Source organism: Patagioenas fasciata, chromosome 3, assembly GCF_037038585.1.
Source record: "Patagioenas fasciata isolate bPatFas1 chromosome 3, bPatFas1.hap1, whole genome shotgun sequence".
NCBI classification, from domain to species: domain Eukaryota; kingdom Metazoa; phylum Chordata; class Aves; order Columbiformes; family Columbidae; genus Patagioenas; species Patagioenas fasciata.
The window spans coordinates 46,765,832-46,785,751 of NC_092522.1; positions in this window are offsets into that span (position 1 = coordinate 46,765,832).

Below are 19,920 nucleotides of genomic sequence, written 5' to 3' on the forward strand. Positions count from 1 at the left end.
AATGGACAGCAAAGAACAGTGGTCTCACAGACTGCATTGCAGATGTGTCTCCAGCTCAGTAGGTGAGCAAAGGTTGGTTGGGAAACTGCATTGCAGCATCACAAGAAACTTACTTAACAGATCAAACTTCCCGTGCACTCTCCAATGCCTAAGAAGTTCAGCCACTGCTTAGTCTTCAGCACACTCCTGCTGCCATTCAGGGACATTGGGCAATTCCAGGAGTTCTGTGTGTGTTACTGTTTTCTTTCTAAGGGTCATTGTCCAAAGGAATAAACTTGAGTGGAGCTCCATGTTTCAAAAATTTGCTTAGCTAGCCTGTCCCACTGCTATTTGACTTGAAACACACAAAAGTAGATAACATAAAGTATCCGGATTCTGCAAGTTGAACTGCTGCCCTGCTCCTGAGGAGGGAGCTCTAGAGTTCTCATCTTTCATGTCACTTGCAGTTAATGAATTTGCTGGCAAGGCTGTTAGTGAATCACTGTGTGCTAAAGCGCTCTGCACCTAATGATTCTCCCTATCTAGTGCGTAGTTAAAAAAGTCTTTTAGAAAGGGTTTTGCAAAAAGGAGCACTTCTAGAAGTGAAGAAAATAAAGTAATTTCATATTTTGTTAGATACTGAACCAGCTTCATCTTTGATTTTATACTGTGGCAGTCCAGAGAGCTTGTTTTCAGTTACACTGCCAGCTGTTTCATTCTTTTGAGACGTCATGGTTTCTTGGATCATGTTTCTCAGCAACACCTGCCTCTCATGGTGTAAACCTAGAGTACTGAGAAAAGTATCATAGCTGGACCTTAAAGTCCGTCCTTGTTCAGAAGCTGCTATTCCCTAAAGTTATCTGAAAAACTGTGAGAGGCTGTTCCAGTCAGTTCCACCCCAACTAAGACATACCAGGAGAGGTTGTCAGATAGGCAGGCCTCTTGTCAAACCAAAGAGAACGGTATTCTGATTCAACCTTTTTTTTTTTTATTCCGCACTCCTTAAGACCCATGATTACGAAATTCAACAACATTTTGAAGGAAATAATTATTGCTATTTCTACTCAAAAAACAAGTGGAACAGAAGTCTGCTATTAAACAAGATCGTCAACTTGCTGGTGGAGAGTGGAAGTATTGAGACTCTTTAAATTAGACAAGAAGTAGAGATACTGTGGAATTCACGATTATGTAATTCACTTGAATTTGTCACAACACTTACACCTCCTCTTTCTTCATTTTGTGTCCCACAGAAGTACCAGCTCACGTCCTTGCAGTCCAATCATTTCAATTCAAATTATTTTCTGAAAGGCAAATTCCTCTGAAGCCTTCAGTAATGTGGCTATTAGAACAGAGAAATGTAACTGTGTGGTGTAAGCATATATCTTCTGTGTCCAATACTCAGGCCAGTGCAATTTGGTGCATTACATAACCAGATGTCAGCTTTCCTGATAAGAGACGGTGGTCAGGATGTTGCAAAGAATGGACGTTCCCTTGGAACAGGTTCAAGAATCTGATTTAACTACAGAGCAGGCACCTAAACTAGTGCCCGCTCAACATGATGGATGTATTAGTTACCAAATCCTAAACCGGTAATTTCTCATTTGTCTTTGGATTCTGAAAACCTTATATTGGAAGCTTTTAGAATGCTACTGCATTGCAGAGCATGAATACTTAGCCTTGCAAAATACTGCTGATGGGATACTTCCGTCCTTTGCTCAATGTGGGCTCATCTCCAAGTCACAGGCTACGTCACCATCTTCGGGATCCAGTGTCTCTGCACCATTCAACATTTAGCAGCTTTGACAAAACCCAAACAGAGGGCTGGGAACCAGTTTTCTCAAGGGAAAAAATATCCTTTCATTGTTGGGCTTTCTCTGTGCCTGGGCATGTTAGATTTCACTATTAATCCTGACACAGACCTCATACTCAAAACATGTCTAAATAAAGCCCTTACAATAAATCAGGATTTATTATTCTAATCTCATTTAGGTCATAGAGTGGCATACAACAGTACAAATGTAGGGCCTTAACCCGTAATCCTTAAGGGAGCCAAAGCTTCCATTGGCTTCAAATAAAGTAATATGTATGCACGAAGGGCACTAACTCACCCACACAAACTAATCAGAATAATGCAAATAGCTTTAAAGGAAAAAAACTGTGGTTTCATAATTCCAGCCAATACTCGACCAGAAGAAAGTTTTCTAGAAAAATTAAATGTTACTAAATAAACAGAAGATGGAAAGAGACCAATTCCATGAAATAGATGCACCAGAATATCAGTGTCTTTGTTTCATTTTGGAGCTTTTACGGCGGTTATACAGTGATTTCAGGCTCTTTTGCAGGCTTTCTCATTGCACAACATGCAGTAGAAGCAGACTCAAGCTTGGAGATGCAGTCTGCATTCTGGACTGGTAAGAAAGTCTTGAAAACCCTGAAATGTCTGTCCATGCTGCACATTCCTTGGGGTTTAAAACAAGACTCAGCAATCTACAGATCTAAGATTAAAAAGCACTGAAAAGGATTTGTTGCTTTTCACTGTTTAAATCATTCTTTGCAGCCTTCAGTTTCCCAGATCCCTCCATAACCCAGAAGGATACTTCAAATCCATGTTAGCTCAAGTAGAATACATTTTCGCCTTTGCTCGCCTTCTCTGCTTTCTTTGATTTAAGGCTCACCCCCTTCTTTGCAACCCTCCCCGCCCTACAGTGGAAAAACCCATGAAAAAGGAACTAAAGCAGTTAGGTATTTCCCTTCAGTGGGGATTCCCTTAGATATACCAGTCAGCTGGGCATGAGCTGACTGGAAAAGGGAGGTGGACTAGATATGGCCTGACGATAGAGGGAGGTGGATTTGAGTGCTAAGGATCACTTGGCCCAGTGTCTGAGGTTTCATATAACCTATGAGACATCCTGGCAGGGAGTGCGTCCTCTCTTCACAAGAAACTTGATGACTAAAGAATAAAAGCCCATTTAAAGAGGGATGAAATTAGCCACATCCAGTAAAGGGAGTTAATTAATCTTCTTCCCTTGGCTTCTGATACTTTGACAATATGAAGCATCTGTCTCACAGCTAATAAAGCTCCACATGTTAGAAATCATCTGCTTCGGCCCTGATTATCTCCTCATTCAAGCAGCTGAGAATCCAGCTGGAGAAGCAAGAAGTCCTGAATCTTGCTGAATCCTTCTCAGGTTAATGCCTGGATGGTTTTTAACTCCAGTATCCTAAGTCTGCTCTAGTTGGTGTTGACATCCGTGCTCACTCAGAGGATTGCGCAATGGCAAGAAATGGACTCACAGACAGCCTGAGCAGCTTGACGTTTTCTTACTTTCCAAAACCACATTTGGCAAGGCTGCCCTCTGAATGCCTGCTGCAGAAACTTTTTGTCTGTAGGGCTGTCCTCGGAGTAGCGATGAAAACGCTTTTGTTGGTGATGGCCCTACAGTACTTCAGCATGGCTTTTCTAGGCTATAAAAACACGGTGAAAAGGAGCAGCCACTGTGGTTAGAAGCCAAAGACTGTGTCTGGGATTGCAAGGTGATGTAGCTGTGCACAGGAGCAGCAAATTCCAGAGCCATGTGTCATATCTACGGCTCAGGGATGAATTCCCACAGGACGAAGTTTCTTTGATCACTAGAGGATCTGTACTCATGACATCTGCAAAGACCTCAGAGACAGATGTAACTCCTGGGCTAAAATCAAATAGTAAACAAACCTTTTCAGTAAATTTGTTTTCAACATTTGCCCTTCCTTGCCCTACACGTGTGTACCATGTGCACGCTGTATCCTGTGTCTGGATGTGCATACTTCTGCTGCTATTTTCCTGCTGCCATGAGGCTTGTACAAGCCCTTAGCCCACACCCGAGGGCGAAGCGCTGGGGTCGCTCCTCCAGGTTCAAGCAGAGGCAGAGGACAGAGCCGGCACCTTCCCTGGCGGGGCAGATGGGGGTCATCGCCAGCCCCCCGGCCCCAGCTGCCTCCTCCCCCGCTCCGAGGTGCCTCTCCGTCAGCAGAAAGAAGGCGAAGACAGTGCCGGACCCCTCGCCTCGGGTTATCGGCCCTCTGTCCCCGTATGCCAGCAGCAAGGAGCAGGGCAGGCTGCCCCCCAGCCGCCCCGCTCCAGGAGCAGCCGCGACCGCGCACCCGTCTCGCCCTGGGGAGCAGGGCCACGGCGAGGAGGTGGAGGCACGAAGGCAGCCCCGGGCCCTGAGGAGAACGGGAGGGCGTGAGAGGGCGCAGCGAGGTGGAGACAGGCGGGCTCTGCGCGGCCCTTCCCCTCAGACACCGCAGGCAGCGGCTCAGCGCCGCTCGCCTCACGCCGGCCCGGCCTTGCTGCGGCTGCCCCGCCCGACGCCGTCTCTCCGGCACCATCGCGCCCCCTAGTGGCGCCGCACCGTGTGCGCAGCGCCGGCCGGGACGGCTGGAACCGGCCGCAACCGGCCGCTGGTGGCGGGGAGCGGGGGGCTTGCTGCGTGCAAATACAGCCGCCTCGTATGCTGAAGTCTGGGAACAGTTCTGTGCGAAGCAAACAAGAAATGAAAAGTTTTTACCAGCTGCCAGTTGACGGGTTTAAATTGTGTTTGTTGTGTTGTTTTTGTTTTTTCTTTCAGTTTTTTTTTTTTTTTTTAAACTTTTGTTATTTTCAGGGCCCTCAGGGCTTGCATAACAACTTCCACTTTCAAACTTAAGTGCAGAAGCGGGGCTGGGCTGGGGCAGGAGGCAGCGCCCACTCTGCCAGGCCCAGCACATCCCCCTGGGGTGCAGGGTCAGTTCCCTCAGCCGGTGCCACGTCATCCCCAGAGGGTATGAGGGATCTAACCCCTGAATTTTATTACTTGTTAAGGCTGCCAGATGTGTGTATACACCATTCAGTTACACAGGGGCCTAGGCAAGCAGTTGACTCCTTTCTGCTGGTCACCTGAGAAAGACACACTGAGGAAAGGCTGCAGCTGGTCTCTTCCCCCTCCAGCTCTGTGTCCTGAGGGCATCTGCTTTTCTGTAATGCCTGTCTGTGAAAATGCCTGTTCTCTTCATAAAACTCCCCTGGAAGAGGAACAGAAGAAGTTACAAAGGTTCATGTCCTTCAGCCAGGCGGTTTCCTGTCCCAACCAGGAGCTTTTTGGGTTTACCACTGTTGCAAAGCAGTCACCAGCATTGTCCTGCTCTTTGTTCCAATTGCTTCTGCAGGGTTTTGCTTATCTGTGAACTGTGGCTCAGTGGCAGGAATCAATTGAGATAAACTCCTTCTCCTAACATCATTAAAATATGCTTACGTGAAAAATAAAGTTAATAGTGTCTGGCTTAACAAAATGTTGGTTTTACTGGGGGAAAAGCACCAAGAATATATTGTATATGGAAGAATATATGTAAGTGGAACTGCTTTTGCTTCTAACATGGTAAAATAAAATATAATAATTTCATGAATTTAATAATAATGCCGACTATTTATGTTCATTTATACTATGAGAAAACATTAAATGCGTTAGAGTTCAAATGGCCCAGCTGAATAAATTGCCCTATTGGGTGAAGTGGAGCAGAGAACTGTAGAAGTATGAAGAAAAGAGGAAAGGAGAATGTTTGAAGAAACAGAGCTGCAGATGTTATTACAGGAACTGCATTAAAGAGAAACTGCTTGGAGACAGTAAGTACTATCCAGATCTCTTAACCTTTGGGGGATTTTTGTGAAATTCTCACGAGCAAGCTCTTTCATGAGATCATCCTGTGGATAGCAAAAACGTTCTCATTTCTTTTCATAAACCTGTGTCTATGTAAGTTTATTATATTAAATAAGCATAATAATATGTGATATACATTTATAATAAATCAAATTATAAAATAACAATTGTGTAGCTGTATCAATATTATACATTGATATATTATTAAATGTAAATACAATTTAAGTTATACATAGATAATAAATTATAATGTTCAATTATTAAGTAATAAGATATTTACTATTTAAATATCAGAAAATAGTGGAATTAAGGTTATCAGTTTTGTTTGAACCGCTTTGCAAGTGCTTTTTGGTTTTACCTTCAGTGATTGTTTTTCTTGCAGGATCTTTGCTTCATTCAGAGGCCAGAGTGGTAGTACCGCAAGCGTTCTAGGAGGAACCAGAGTTGTTAGGAAGTGGTATGGTTGTTTGTAGGGTGTAACATATACACAGATTCAGGTTTGGTAAAATAAGGGCTTGTGTAAGGGCATATCAGGTCTTTGTTGCTACAGGATGAGGAGAGCTGAGGAGCTTTGCAGAGAGAAGTTAGAAACTGTCCAGTGCTCCATGCTGTGAAAGAAAAAGATAGGATAACAGCTGGGATGGAGAGCAGGGAGCAGGTATTTATCCTGGACATACTTCTATCACCTCCAGCTGTGCTGGCTGTAGTTTATTTTGGAGCAGAATGCATAATAATATGATGGCAGATTTCCAGTCCTCTTATAGAACAGACAACATTGCAGTAAAAGGACTTCAATCATTTTTTGATATTAAAATGTTTTAAGAGGTGTGTTCCTGTGTGCAGCTGTATTTGCTTTGCCTTAACTATGCCATTGCAGAGAATGTTTCATCAGAAACTGCTGTCTTTTGTCTTATTTTTCACATTTTGTTGGCACAGATTTTATTTTAAAGTAATTAATTTCTAAATCTCAGGCAAAGGTGGTACAACCACTTGATTAATGAGTAGTGAAAACATACAGAATTTCGAACTACCTTAAGGAAACAGACTGAGCAGCTGAATTAGAGTCTGATTAATCAGTATGAAATGTTTTGAGATATGTGTAACCTAATTAATCGGTTTAAATGTGAGAGATGTACTAAAGAGACCCCAGTCAGTGGCATCAATGACAAAGTTGAAATCAAAAGTGTTTTTAACTAATTGACAGTGCTTGTTTGGATTGTTACATGTTGTGACTGCTTGTCCCTATGTTTTGGTTTGTTTTTTTTTTTTAGAATACAAATTGGAAGAAACGGTACCCTTATGAGGCCTACAGCACTAGGCCATTTATTGCACCTTGCTAAAAGCGTTTCCCGTGTTCAAATGCCAAATGTGTATAAAGATATACAGATATGAAGAAGAAAGAATTTCCAGGATTGTATCTCCAAAGGTAGGATATGCAAGTTTCAGTGTCTTCAGACAGCTTTGGTTATAATTTAGTTAGGATCTTATCAAATCTATTCTAGTAACCTACCTCTTTTATTGTGTTTATGTCTATCAGTAAGTTTTAATTAAGAGAAGAAAAACAGTCATTTCAGAGAAAGTTTGCAATAAAAGGCAGTGTGATCTGGTAGTCAAATGTCAGTTGCAGGTCGGTCAGTTTCCTCTCTAGAGCTCTCCAAAAACCAGTTGCACAAGAAAAAATCGGTTTTCCAAATGTTTGAATTGAGACACACTAAGTGTAAATTATTGATATTTGTTCAGTTTGCAAGACTTTGTAAAGTCATTTTTATTAAAAAAAGATCATGACAACATGAAGTTAGTTATTTGCACGATGTATCCTTTTTAGAAAAGCCTTATAGTGGTATATCCAAAAGCGAGTAACAGTAGCATATAAAAAATTAATTTAATGATAGAAGAAATGAAGTATATTGGGAAAAAACCCCCTTTTCATTAAAAAGTAAATCAACTACCTCTCCAGCGCTTTCTAGTGAAAACACAGTGACTGACAGACACAGAGACCATGCATGGAACATTCTCAGCCTTTTAAAATTCTTTGTAAAATACAGAGATTAATGAGGAGAAGATACAACTGTGTCTGTCATATTTTGTGATAGCTAACCCATGTATGCAAAGCACTTAAAAATCCTGAAAACTTGGCAGTAACAAATACCATCCTTTCAGGGAACTGGGGCTGTTCAGCCTGGAGAAGAGGAGGCTGTGGGGAGACCTTATCACTGTCTGCAACTACCTGAAAGGAGATTGTAGCATGGAGGGTGTTGGTCTGTTCTCCCAAGTAACAAGTGATAGAACAAGAGGAAATGGCCTCAAGTAGCACCAAGGGAGGTTTAGATTGGATATTAGGAAAAAATTATTCACAGAAGGGGTTGTCAGGCATTGGAACAGGCTGTCCAGGGAAGTGGTGGAGTCACCATCCCTGGTGGTATTTAAAACACATGTAGATGTGGGGTTAAAACACATGTAGGGACGGGGTTAAATGATGAATTTGGCAGTGTGAAGTTTATGGTTGGACTTGATGATCTTAAAGGTTGTTTACAACTTAAACGATTCTATGAGTCTGTATAGACTTAATAGTCTGACTGTGTTAGCTTTCATTGTAAATTTTTTGCTTTTATTAGCTTCAACCACATTGTTCGTAATTTTTTACATTTAATCAATTATATAAAGATTTTTTTAAAATAGCATTGGTAATACAAAATCTGGGCATTTAAAAATTTCTTTAAGAACCTACATGCTGCCGTATTGTTAGAAAAAAGCTTTAGCATCACCAGAATTGGAATAGGTAAAATTACTAACAGTGCCACCACTTGTCTTGTTGGACAGACACAGCTAATGTTGATTTTATCCCCCAGCTCAGGGCCTTATTTCTGTCTGGGAAATATGATTGCTTTCTTAATTGAATTCGCTGAATAGATTTATTTCATTCAAGTTTGTGTCATAAACTGGCTGAAGATCTAGTCCAATGTAAATTCTTATACATTGTCAGGGTATTCAGGAATTCGTGGTAAGAATTAATCTATTCACTGTATATGTATTCTGTGTCTATCCACTCACGTGACTTTGGAGAGCATATTTCAAATGCAGTCTGTCCATTTATATTCCACATAAATATCCAAATTCCATTTAGTTACAGCAAGCAAATATAATGGCTATAAATGACCTTTCCCAGTTTCAGTCCAGGTATTCCTGGTTATGTAATTGGTAAGAATAATCAGAATCCATATCAGCCAGCTCTTGCAGTCACTGCTACTCTGCAGGAGCAACCACTAAAATAATAATAAACTGTATTAACCTACATGAAAGCACATATGCTAAAAGGAGAGAAAATATCCCCCCCAATAAACATGTAATCAGATCATGAATTGTTTTAGGTAGACCATTATTTTCAGAACCTTTGTGGTTTTATTATTGGATACCTCAATATACCTAAAGGTTTTCTATAGCTACACAAAATAAAGATTTTTAGATCAATAATTTACAGGTGATCTTCAAAGAAAAACAGTTAAAATATGCTGTATGTGCTTAATCACAGAGAGTCATGATTTACTTCTTCTGGATCAAATGAAAGAGATTTTTTGCAAGCTCTCATGCACGCAGACACCCTGTGTTCCTCATGCACATTCCTCAATTTTGTTTGAATTTTGCGCATATCCAATGTCCAGAAGCCTTGGAGGAAAAAATATGATGATGATAATACCCAATTTAACTCTTCATTGCAAACTCCCAAATAAGGTGGGTACTATAACTAAAGTGCTAATTAAGATTAGTCTGTTGGGGAAATAAATCTTTTCGTAGATGGTAACATAATTAATTAATCTTGTTATTAACACTAAAATTAAGTGTTTTTCCTATGCATAAGCTTTGTAGTCACCACCCCTGTTTCTAAGATATGTATGTGTGTAGTGGCTGGAAGCAGCTGGAGGCCACTTACAGAGAACATGACCTATTAGCATGTTTAGTAAAAACGTCTATTTCTCCAGATTTAACGTAACAGATCCAGCAGCAGCTCCAATCAACCACTTTACTTCAGGTGCTTCATGGCAGGGGCCAGCGGAGGGCGCTGTTGGTACTTTTCTGTACGAGGGCAGGGTGGGGAAAAAAACTCAAGAGTAACGTTGTGCTGGGAGAAGCACAGTGGGGCAGGCTGGGGCCCTGCGGTTCCCTTCCCAGCATGGCCTGTGCAAACCCAGCACAGCCTGGAAAAGTAGTTAATACGAATTAGTTAATACTGGCTGACAGTGACCACCATGTCTTGTCTGAAGGACAGGGTATGTTAGTTGCAGTGTGATAGGGAGAGGCGGGGGAGCAGGAAAGGAACAGCTTTCTTGGAGAAAGGGTCTGCAGCAGAGTGCTGCAAAAAGCCATGTGGTAGGAGTCAGTTGTGTGTCTCACTTTCAATGTCTAACGCAGGGCAAGGGTTTCTTGTCAATCACTAGGCCCAGTCTGTAATGCCAGGAGTTTGTCTGAGCTCTATTTTGAAACACCTCTGTGGAGCTGCACAACAGGGGTTTACCTCCTTTAGTATAAGCTTTGGCTGCATAGGTCCATCCTTTGTGTTGAGCTTTTGCTTCCCTTGTGATATTGTAACTTCTTGACTGTTATCAGGCAATCCTGATGCTGACTATGAAAAGTCACCTTTTAGAGGTTGTGAGGTATTGCAGTATTAGAAGTATCACATACTGTAGCCCATGTGTGTTGAATAGCATACACTTAGATCTTTACTGGTTGGCTTCACAGGTATGGGACCTCTGACAGGTAAAAAAACTGCTGGAGCCCTCACCTTCTGCTTCGTTCTATCTGCAGTTTGCCAGATATCCTGAATAGAAAGCCTACAATGCCAAGAAGTCTTTAACACTCACTGAATAGAGTCTGAAGACCAAAACAAACTGTTAGACATAGGAAGCAGGAGTCAATCTCAGCAAGAAATAACTTCTAAATACACAATTTAATCCTCTTTCTGCCTCCCATGTGCTGCTCTGTCTCTTTGATTGACACTAACTTCTCTCAGTTTTTGCTTTCTGGACCAGTAGCAGGGCCTTTCTTGTGCCTAGAGAGTCAGGCATGCCTATTCCTTTCCTTTTTCTAAGTGTCCTTTATTACTGAGGGGCAGCATTCCTCCTTTATTCAATCACAGCGAGAGAATTCACTCAGCTGACTATTACTGAAGATGAGAGAGGTCTTCTGTCAAATAAGAGATCCATTGTTTTTTAATGCAGTGTGCCCAGGCCAGCAGGATCAGGAGACCTTGAGTTTGATATGACAGGGCTGGGAGTAGTCTACCTCTTGTTTCTTTCGTGCAGGATTGGATAGCCTAAGTTGTTCTCTTCTGGTTACCATTCCTGTGTGATCGGCCCCCTTAAAGTGAATGGGACAATTCTGCACAAATCCTGGCAATGTCAGGGCTTCGATTTGTATCCTCTGACTTAAAAGGCTCAGGTTCTGTTTCTCTTTCCCACCATCCTTCTCTCATCTGACTCCTTTTTTGAAATCCTGTTTTTCCCCTCCCTGTTTTATTCCTCTCAATTGAAAAAAAGACATCCTCAAAGCAAGGAGTGAGGTTACTGAGGCCATGGAAGTCCAGCAGTATTCCTTTCTCAGTTCTGGGTCTGGCTCTGCCACAGTCAGGAACAGCTGAAAGCAGCTGCTTCAGATGCTGGGACAGTAACTAAGTTGTTACTCTGCTGAAGCAACACATGCAGCAAATGTTTATATCTGGTATCAAGAGGGATAAAGCACGTTCGGTAAAGATGGGCTCTTTGGAGATGACAACAATTTTGTCCTTAGACAAGGCTGAGCAATTTGGGGGGGTTTCTGTTTATGTCAGTTTGGAAAGCCTGAGAAAACTGTAGTGAACTGTAGGGAATGTTCAGAAATCATAGAAACTAGAAAAAGTTAGCAGAGTTAGTGGCAGTGAAATAATAAGGATAATGTACTTAGAAGTTCTTCTGTACATATAATATGTATGATCCTAAATATGAAATCCAAGGTTGCAAATGCTCAGGTAGAAATATTCCCAAGATTTGGAGAACACGTAGGTGCATGAAACATTCAGGATCTGCTGATGAATATGTGGAAATGAGCATGGGCAAACAAGAAAATCAAGTCTTGGTCATAGTTTGCCATGTAAAATGGATGTGGCGCTGTGGAAACTTTAAAGGTAAAGTGTTATTCAGGCAAGAATCCTTCCAAGCACAAGTTCCTCTCTAATTCTCTTATCTTTGTGCTTTGCTGTCTTTGGATAGAGGGTTAATTGAAGAAATACTGCACTGTCAGGGGTGATTTGCTGCTGCCGTTTTGTTAAATCAGTCTGTTTATTTTACTTCACTCTGAAGCATACATCCTGTTTTCAAAGTGATGGCACAGTTTATGGAGATCAGAAACAGCTTGCAGATATTTAAGACCAACCTTTTAATTCTTCCAGAGTGGAAATTGTTGCAAGAGTTTTGTATCTTTCTCTGCTTACTGAATTATAATTTGTCAGTCATATGCCCCTCCCCCCAGTAAGGCTCAATTTGGCAGCCAGCAACAGAATTCTCTGTTACATATTCACCTCAAAAAACTGACTCTAAGTTTTTCCTTGCTTTTTTTTTCTTAATTTGTTTCTCCCATGTGGTAGCCCCCTGAATATTTGAAGTTTGTGAGCTTTCGTGAGGCTTGTGAGCATTAAGGATAACTGCACAGCTTCACACTCTGGATCCCAACAGAGACGGTTTTTACTTTAAAATGGCATTTGTCTTGGAAAGAAACATGATCTGCTTCATTTCACAAAGCTGCTTCTTGTTGTCAGGAAATCTCCACTGAGTTTCCTGTGTGTCTTCTGATTTGCCAGGTAGACAAGCTGCATTTCTTTGGTACCTTAATTTTTCTATTTGTGAAGCAGAATAATAATAGATGTTTCTTAAATAACCAGGAAAGGTTTTGAGATTTGATAGACTAGTAATCAAAAGTGCTGTTGAGACTGTTATACTGTGATTTCTGTATGAAAATCTGCTTTATGCTTTAGCACTGTTGCAAAGAATAAGCTGCAGAAAATAATTACATTGTGGATGAGGCAAAGTCCTCTGCTGAGTACTTAAATAACTGAATTGTATTTACTAATATGGAAGAAGCAGAGGGCAGTATATTTCCCTCAAGAATAACACAGTGCTCTGTTTTGTTCAATTGCTGTGGCTCATTCTTCAGAAGTTACATCCCCTCGTCAGATGATAAAAATGTAAATATCAGTACATCCACAAAAATAAATCATTTTGTTAAAACATAGTTCCAATGTAATACAAATTTTCCCCCATTGTTTGTTTTCAATGGTTGCATCTCCAAATATTTTTAGACTATATAGGCTATGTACACATGGTGAATAGGGCTCTTAAATGGGAATTTGATATTGTATTTAATGGCTCTAAAGATGGGTGGGATTGGTGGATTGAATAATTGTTTTAAGGGACAAATGCATTAAGTACATAAAATGCATAAATTAGAATTATTATCTATCAAGAAAAAAATAGACAAAGAACAGATTTATATGGTCTTATTTTGGATAATACTTTTTCTTTCTTAAGTAATTTCCTTAAGTTTAGTGGCCTTACTTGTAAATAAGAATAACTCCATGCTGGCAGAACTGTGCTTTGAAAGATCTGTGCAGCTGGAAAACATTCAAATGTTTTTCATGCAGGAAGTTCGAGCAAATCATAAAAGATTTGCAATTAAAGGAAAACAGACAGGAATTTCTCTGAGAAAGAACTCAAGGAATGGAAACTAGTCAATGAGCCATAAAGTGGGTCAGCCCTAAGATCATAAAAGGTTAATAAAAAGCCTCTTCTGGAAAAATACAAGGAAGGAAACTGGGAAGAACATAACTGGTACAGAGGTAAAGGCCCTTACAGGGAAAGATAAAGGAAGATGATGTTAATGGTGGGTTCAGCTGTCTGTCTCCCTTGAAGAACTTATAAATATGCCTCTGACTGCAGATACACAGGTACAGGTACATCTGTATGACTAAATGAGAGAGGGCCGGGGATCTCTTGCATGCGCTGGAACCCAGGATATCCAAACCATTCCAGTGTTTGCTGATTTCCTGCCTGCTCCGGGAAATGGCTGTTTCCAAGACAAAGCACAGGAGTGGTCTGGGGACAGTTTTCTCCAAGGACCACGCTCAAAAGGCAGCCACAAGCCAGGCCCAGACTTCGCTCTTGGCCCTGTCTAATCATCCAAAGCCAGCACAAAGGCTTTGCGACTTCACATACATGCACGTACCCTCGTGTCGCAGGCTGTGGCATGTAACATGTACCCTTAGTCTTGTGCTGTCACCAAACCACTGCTGCACTGCACAGCTGGTCACTTTATTTCAGACACTGTGAACTAGGGGATGGGGGAAGAAAGATAAGTTAATGTCCTAGTAGTAACCCACCCAATAGGGATCGTGGGCTAAATGCTATGTAGTATGGACACAGCCAGAGAGATCTAGGGGTCAGCAGTTTTAGGGGTTAGCAGTTTGGACACAATCCAGTTGTTGCTGCTTGGCCTTAGGGATCACACCCTGTCCCACTTTAATTGGGAGTGTAGACTACACAGAGAATTTTTTCTCAGCAACTTCTTGTAGAAAAAAGAGTTCCTGCCTTTCTTGCTCCTACCCTGTCACTCCTCCAATGGATAAGTTATTGCATGAAACCTAGTGTTTGCAAATAATGCCTTTTTTTCCCAAGGGCAACATGATTGTTTCTGTGCAGAGTTGCTTTAGTGCAGGTCCTCATGTTTTATTGTTGCTCTGTGACAAAAACTGCAGTGTTGCATCCTAGGCTACAACACTGAACTGTGTTTGGGAAGAAATGAGTGGACCACTGTTTATATTAGTCTGGAAATTCCAAGTGAAGTGAACAGCAGTATAAGTCCTTGGGTCAGGAAGAATAAATAGCTGTAATTCATGGAATTACTCCTGGTTTTTTGGATCTGGACTGTTTCAGGCCAGGGGAAAGTTCACAGTCTTTACAGTTTTTAAAGAGAGGAGAGAAAAATCTTCTTTCATCATTATAGATGCATGGTGTGTTACAGCCAACTATATGCATTATGTCCAAGTAATTTTAAACATAACTTATCTCCAAGCTTAGAGCTTCAGATTAAAAATGTACAGTAGGTTCTTGAACTTATGCATGTCTAATCTAAGAATAAGTTATTCTATTTATAGCACATCATAGCTATAATCTCAACTCAAGTTTTTTACTAGTGTTTTGTGTGGAATGGTCAGCAGAATTGTCACTCCAAATTTTGCCTGTTGAAAATGTTCTTAGAGTCTAAAGTAATGATTCAGCCATCCTCAGGCAGACTTCTAAGAAGAAACATTTTAGCCTTTGAGCACACACGTACATCTGCCCCACTCAGCAAATAAGCTCACAAATAAATTTCATTAACTTGTAGGAGACTTTGGTGTGTGCTGAGTGGATTCCTGAAAGCAGAAAGCTTTCGGTGTAGCTAACTTTGAACAGTTGACCAGGAGAGGTCAGGAAACACTTGTTCTTTTCTGGATGGAGGAATTTTACTTCTTAATAGACCTTGTCCAACAAAGAAAGCGTTTACAAGCAACCTCATTAAAAGGGAATATTAATACATAGTGTTCAGTCTGGCCAAGCGTGGACTTATAGGTAGAACTTTGTTCTCCCTGTATGCAGGGCTTTCACCACTATCTCTACATGTAAAGATGAACCACAATCTAACTCCGAGACCATACAGTTAGTAAGAATAGATGTTATCTTTATTAAGTCTTTATTCCCTTATCCAGTCCTGTTGTAAAAAGCAGTAATTAAAATTGTTGGCCTTTGCTGCACCCCAGCATCATCTACCGTGAATGAAAATCAGTTTTTCTGACTTAGTCACAGCTGCTCATGGTAACGATATATTCTCCTGGGTGAATTTCACTGGTTTAGGCAATGGATTCCACATCAGAAACTGTTTCAGAAATAAGTCTTTTTCCTCGTAAAAGGAAATCATGATGGTGAGAAAATGAGTTTAGTGTCTTTTCTAAATTGCCACGATTTTTTTTTAGACTCACCTGAGAAACTACATTCTCCTTTTCTAAATGGTGATTGTTGCAAGTTGTATTATTCCAGCAGGCAGACAATCTAGGCAGGGCCAGGCTCCATGAGGCTGGGAGCTCTGTAGGCACAAGGAGCAGAAATGAGATAGTAGCTTGGCTGTCAGGAGAGACTGTGCCAATGTTTCAGATTTTGTTAGCCCTTTTGATTGTTTGTAGAAGAGCTGAGGCTGAGCTTCTCTTGTGATCATTTGTTATTGAATTTCTAGCCACCACTAGCATCAGACCAGCGCTTGGCCTCTCTGTTCTTATTGATTGTAATCTAGAATCTTTGCTGCTGCAACTCAATGCAAAATGGTTTTTGTGTGTTCCATGTACAACTGAAATTCAGAGTCATTGCAGTCAAAGTCTAGATCCCAAGTAAAACAGAATACAAAATTTAGCAATGCTTTTGATCTGAGTGCACATTCAATCTGAAGTGATGATTTTAACTTGAGATGCACCAAATACCATGTCATTACCAGACTGCAAAGAGATGTGTTTTCCCTGCGTATATTATCTTTGTTCTGAAATCTGACACGGTAAGATATCAGTGGCTCAGAGCAGTTTTTTCTTTAATCTTGGAGTAGATAGGAGGTAAAGGATACCTTTCCCATATCTTACTTCCTGTCCCATTCAAATTGCTTTTCCACATGGCATTCCCATTGTTTAAAAAACAATGTTCCTTCTTATTCTAATTGTTTTTTGCATATATGAGAAACTGGTCATACATTCTTTCTTCCTGTCTCCTGTGTGTTTTTGAAAATCTGAAGTTGATTGTTATAGTCTGTTTGGAGTCTGTTGTTACACAAAGCTAAAACTTTTAGATAATAGCAAAACAGACTTAGTCTAGTAGGTGTAGTAGTTGTGCTGAATATTTAAATAGAAGACTAATTGTAGATTTTCTAGCCCTGTTACAACTCTCTCTTACTATAGAGAAGTCCTAGTATTCTTACTGGATTAGAGACTTTATTCTTGAAAGACAACAAGCATTAGGATATAAAAAGGGTATTTGGATAAAACATAAAAAAAGATAAAAAGCGTCATATTTTTTCATATGGCTACAGGATGGGAGGATTGTAAGGCTGCTATTTTATCTAGCCAGTTTCCATTATGCTGATATTTTTCTGTTCCATTTTCCTTCTATTTTTTCCTGTATTATAAACTGTGATGAAGACAAGTGTTTGTGCTTCTGTACAAGCATAAATTCACCGCATATCTTCCTCTGTGATAATTTTTTCTGTACCTTCTTAATATATTTGTCATTTCTAATAATGAGACATAGAAATAGATGAAGGTAACCCTAGAAATGGAAAGAGTCTCTCCCAGCACCAGACTTAGGAAGGGCCTGAGAGATACTGCTGCTCCTGTGCTTCTTGCCCTGCTCCAGGAAGTTACTAATATGTTACTGCTCTGTGCCATTACATCGCAGCAGTACATCTCTTCTGTACTGACCAGGTCATTGGCCAAGTGTTGCCCAGCTGTTCTCCAGAACAGGATATGAGTTCCCAAGGAGCTTGTCCTTTTGTTGCCCTGTAAGATCTCTGCATGAGAGAAAAAGAAGGGATTCTGCAATCTTTTGTACCCTGCAGTAATGCAAAGGGTGAGATAAAGTATTGCACTTCATTTGTATGTCTCCTCAAGAACAACTAACAGCACTTCAAAATTAGCCTCTTTCTACAGAAAGTTCTGCTGCAAAATATGCATTTTTTGAAGTTGTTCCTGGGTCTTGTGACCTCAATAGTGATACAGGCTCATGTAGAGTTACAGAGGGAATCTTTTCATGTTCCGCTCTAATGAGCAATGAACATCAAGTTCCAAGACAAAGTAATTTAAATTTATGATGCGCACCCCATGATCTTCCTGCAAGCCTTGCCTCTGCTTGTGACCCTCTGATTCCCATGACCTTGTCTCTCTAAAAAATGCTTCTTCTCAGCAGACCTTAATTCTGTTCTTTCCTGTCATTATCCCAAACACTCAGTTCTCTCCAGTTTATTACCATGTGGTTACTCTGTCCTACAATGATCCATCCACTAGAATGCTTTGTCATCTTTGGACAGCAGAAGATCATTGTTAGGGGCCCTGGGCGTTACTGTCTTTCCTTCAGTCATTCCAGCAAAGGGGACACTAACTCCCTTCTCACTGTTAGTGGAACCTGGGGAGGAGCTTAAGAAGATCAGGACAGTCACAGTGTCTGCAATCCCCTTTTCCAAATCTCCTCACATGTAGGCACTGGAAGTTTTCAAATATATGTGCCTGTATACCTGTGAGCTATTTTACTACCTTATGAACATAGAAACTCAGGTCAGAATCTGTTGGACTGTCTTGTCCCATGATCAAATACAAAATTATTCCTTAAGGTCTATTGTTTAGTAATTTGGACTACTCAAAGCTTGCTGTCATTCTGCTTCCACTATGCCTAATCTAGGATTTTTCTGAAAATAGACTGCATGGTAAGGAAGCCTTTCCTGATACTTGCTTTCATGACTTTGTTTAGTTGTTTTGATCTCCTGGTTATCTGTACTCCTCAATCTCCCCCATATAATTCCTCTGTCTGTTCGGTAGCTCTCTTCAGATATTTGAAGACACTCAGTATCTTTGACAGAATATGTTAATCAAATTTCCTCCCCATTATCATTTAGCCAAGTACACATGTTAAGTTCTTTAACAATTCCTTGTATGTCACTCCTAGTCTTCTGATCTTTTTCTATTGTTTCACTCTGAATTGTCTTCAGTGGTGAATTTGCTTGTGAGATCAGAGATTTCACAGGAATCTCTGGAAAGGCAGTGTCATTATATCCCTTCAGACAATGTCAGCTCCTTGTAACACAGTAAAACATGCTCATTGTACAGGATCTCAGTGGCTGCTCTAGGGATGCTGTTGCTTTGTAAACTGCTGTCATATCTGATTTATGATCCATTGAAAATATGATGTTCTTCTTGGCATTTACTAGCTGTGTTCTGGAAGATTTTTCCCAATGGTCTGTTAGCTGGTGATATTCCAGTTTGCATCTGAATACCTTTCTTCCTTCCTTAAATCTCATTAAAGTCTTATGTGTTCTCTGTTCTGGTTGGTGTTAGCATTAATATCCCCCAATTAATTACATCATAGCTAAGCACACTTTTCTATCCCTTTTTCAGGTCATATTGAAGATGCTACGGATGACAACTGAAAATACTTTTTTTTAGTCTTAGAACTAACAATTTTTCTCACAGTGGGAGCTGCATAGAAGGTATTCTTATTCAAGGTAAAAACAGACTAAATAATCACAATATACTGACTAATGAACAAAGGATTTACCATTACATGGCTATTTAAACATGCACATGTAGATAACTCTTTAGCCTTCAAATCAATTTCAAATTTAATGCAGTAAGTTTCTGGCTTCCCAGTGGTCCTCATCCTCCAAATTCTGGATGTAATACTAGGAAATAATGCAGATCTGACAGATAAAAGATACCCTCTCAGAGTTTTTTTCTTGTTATGCTTTTGTGTTCCTCTGTTTGGGGTTGGCTTTCATATTGAAGGAAACTGTGGCTGTGGAAGACTTCAAGCCTAACAGAAATGACATTTTTATGTACTGAATGTGCATATGGGGTTGTAGAGGTGTTATGGGGTCTAATTTAGCCTTTCTCTTTGCTATGGAGCTGCATTGCACAAGCACATCTTACCTTTAGGTTCTCCAGGTTTGGAAACAGGTTTATGCTGGACAGGGGATCTTGTAATGGGAGAATGATTTTGTGTTGAAAGCACTTGGTAGTATTGCAGTGTATGCATCTAATGTGGGTAAGATGTTACAATTTTCTGAACTGCTTATAGTTTAAGTATCTGTTTGTCAAATGAAGAGAAAGATCCCTCAGCGGGGTATCTTGAGGTATCTTTGTGAAATTGATTGTGCTCACATATGGTGGTGATCCAGCCAAGAGACTGCTTTTGTAGCAGTGGTTAGCTAGATATCCCAGAGTCCACTCGTTACTGTCTTACAGGCACTGAAAATACAGAGAGAATTTGCAGGTGAAAATACAGTGAAAACTGATTTGTGTGGAGAGAAGACTTGTCTTCCTCCCAGACACTGCACTGCTTGTCTCAGTGGCTGTGTTCACAGAAATACGCGAATCAGTTGTAAATAGGTGCTAGTGATAATAATGGTGATTAGGTATACAAATGTGTTTCTCTCTTTTAGGTAGTCATAGCTATAGCTCTGCCTTGGA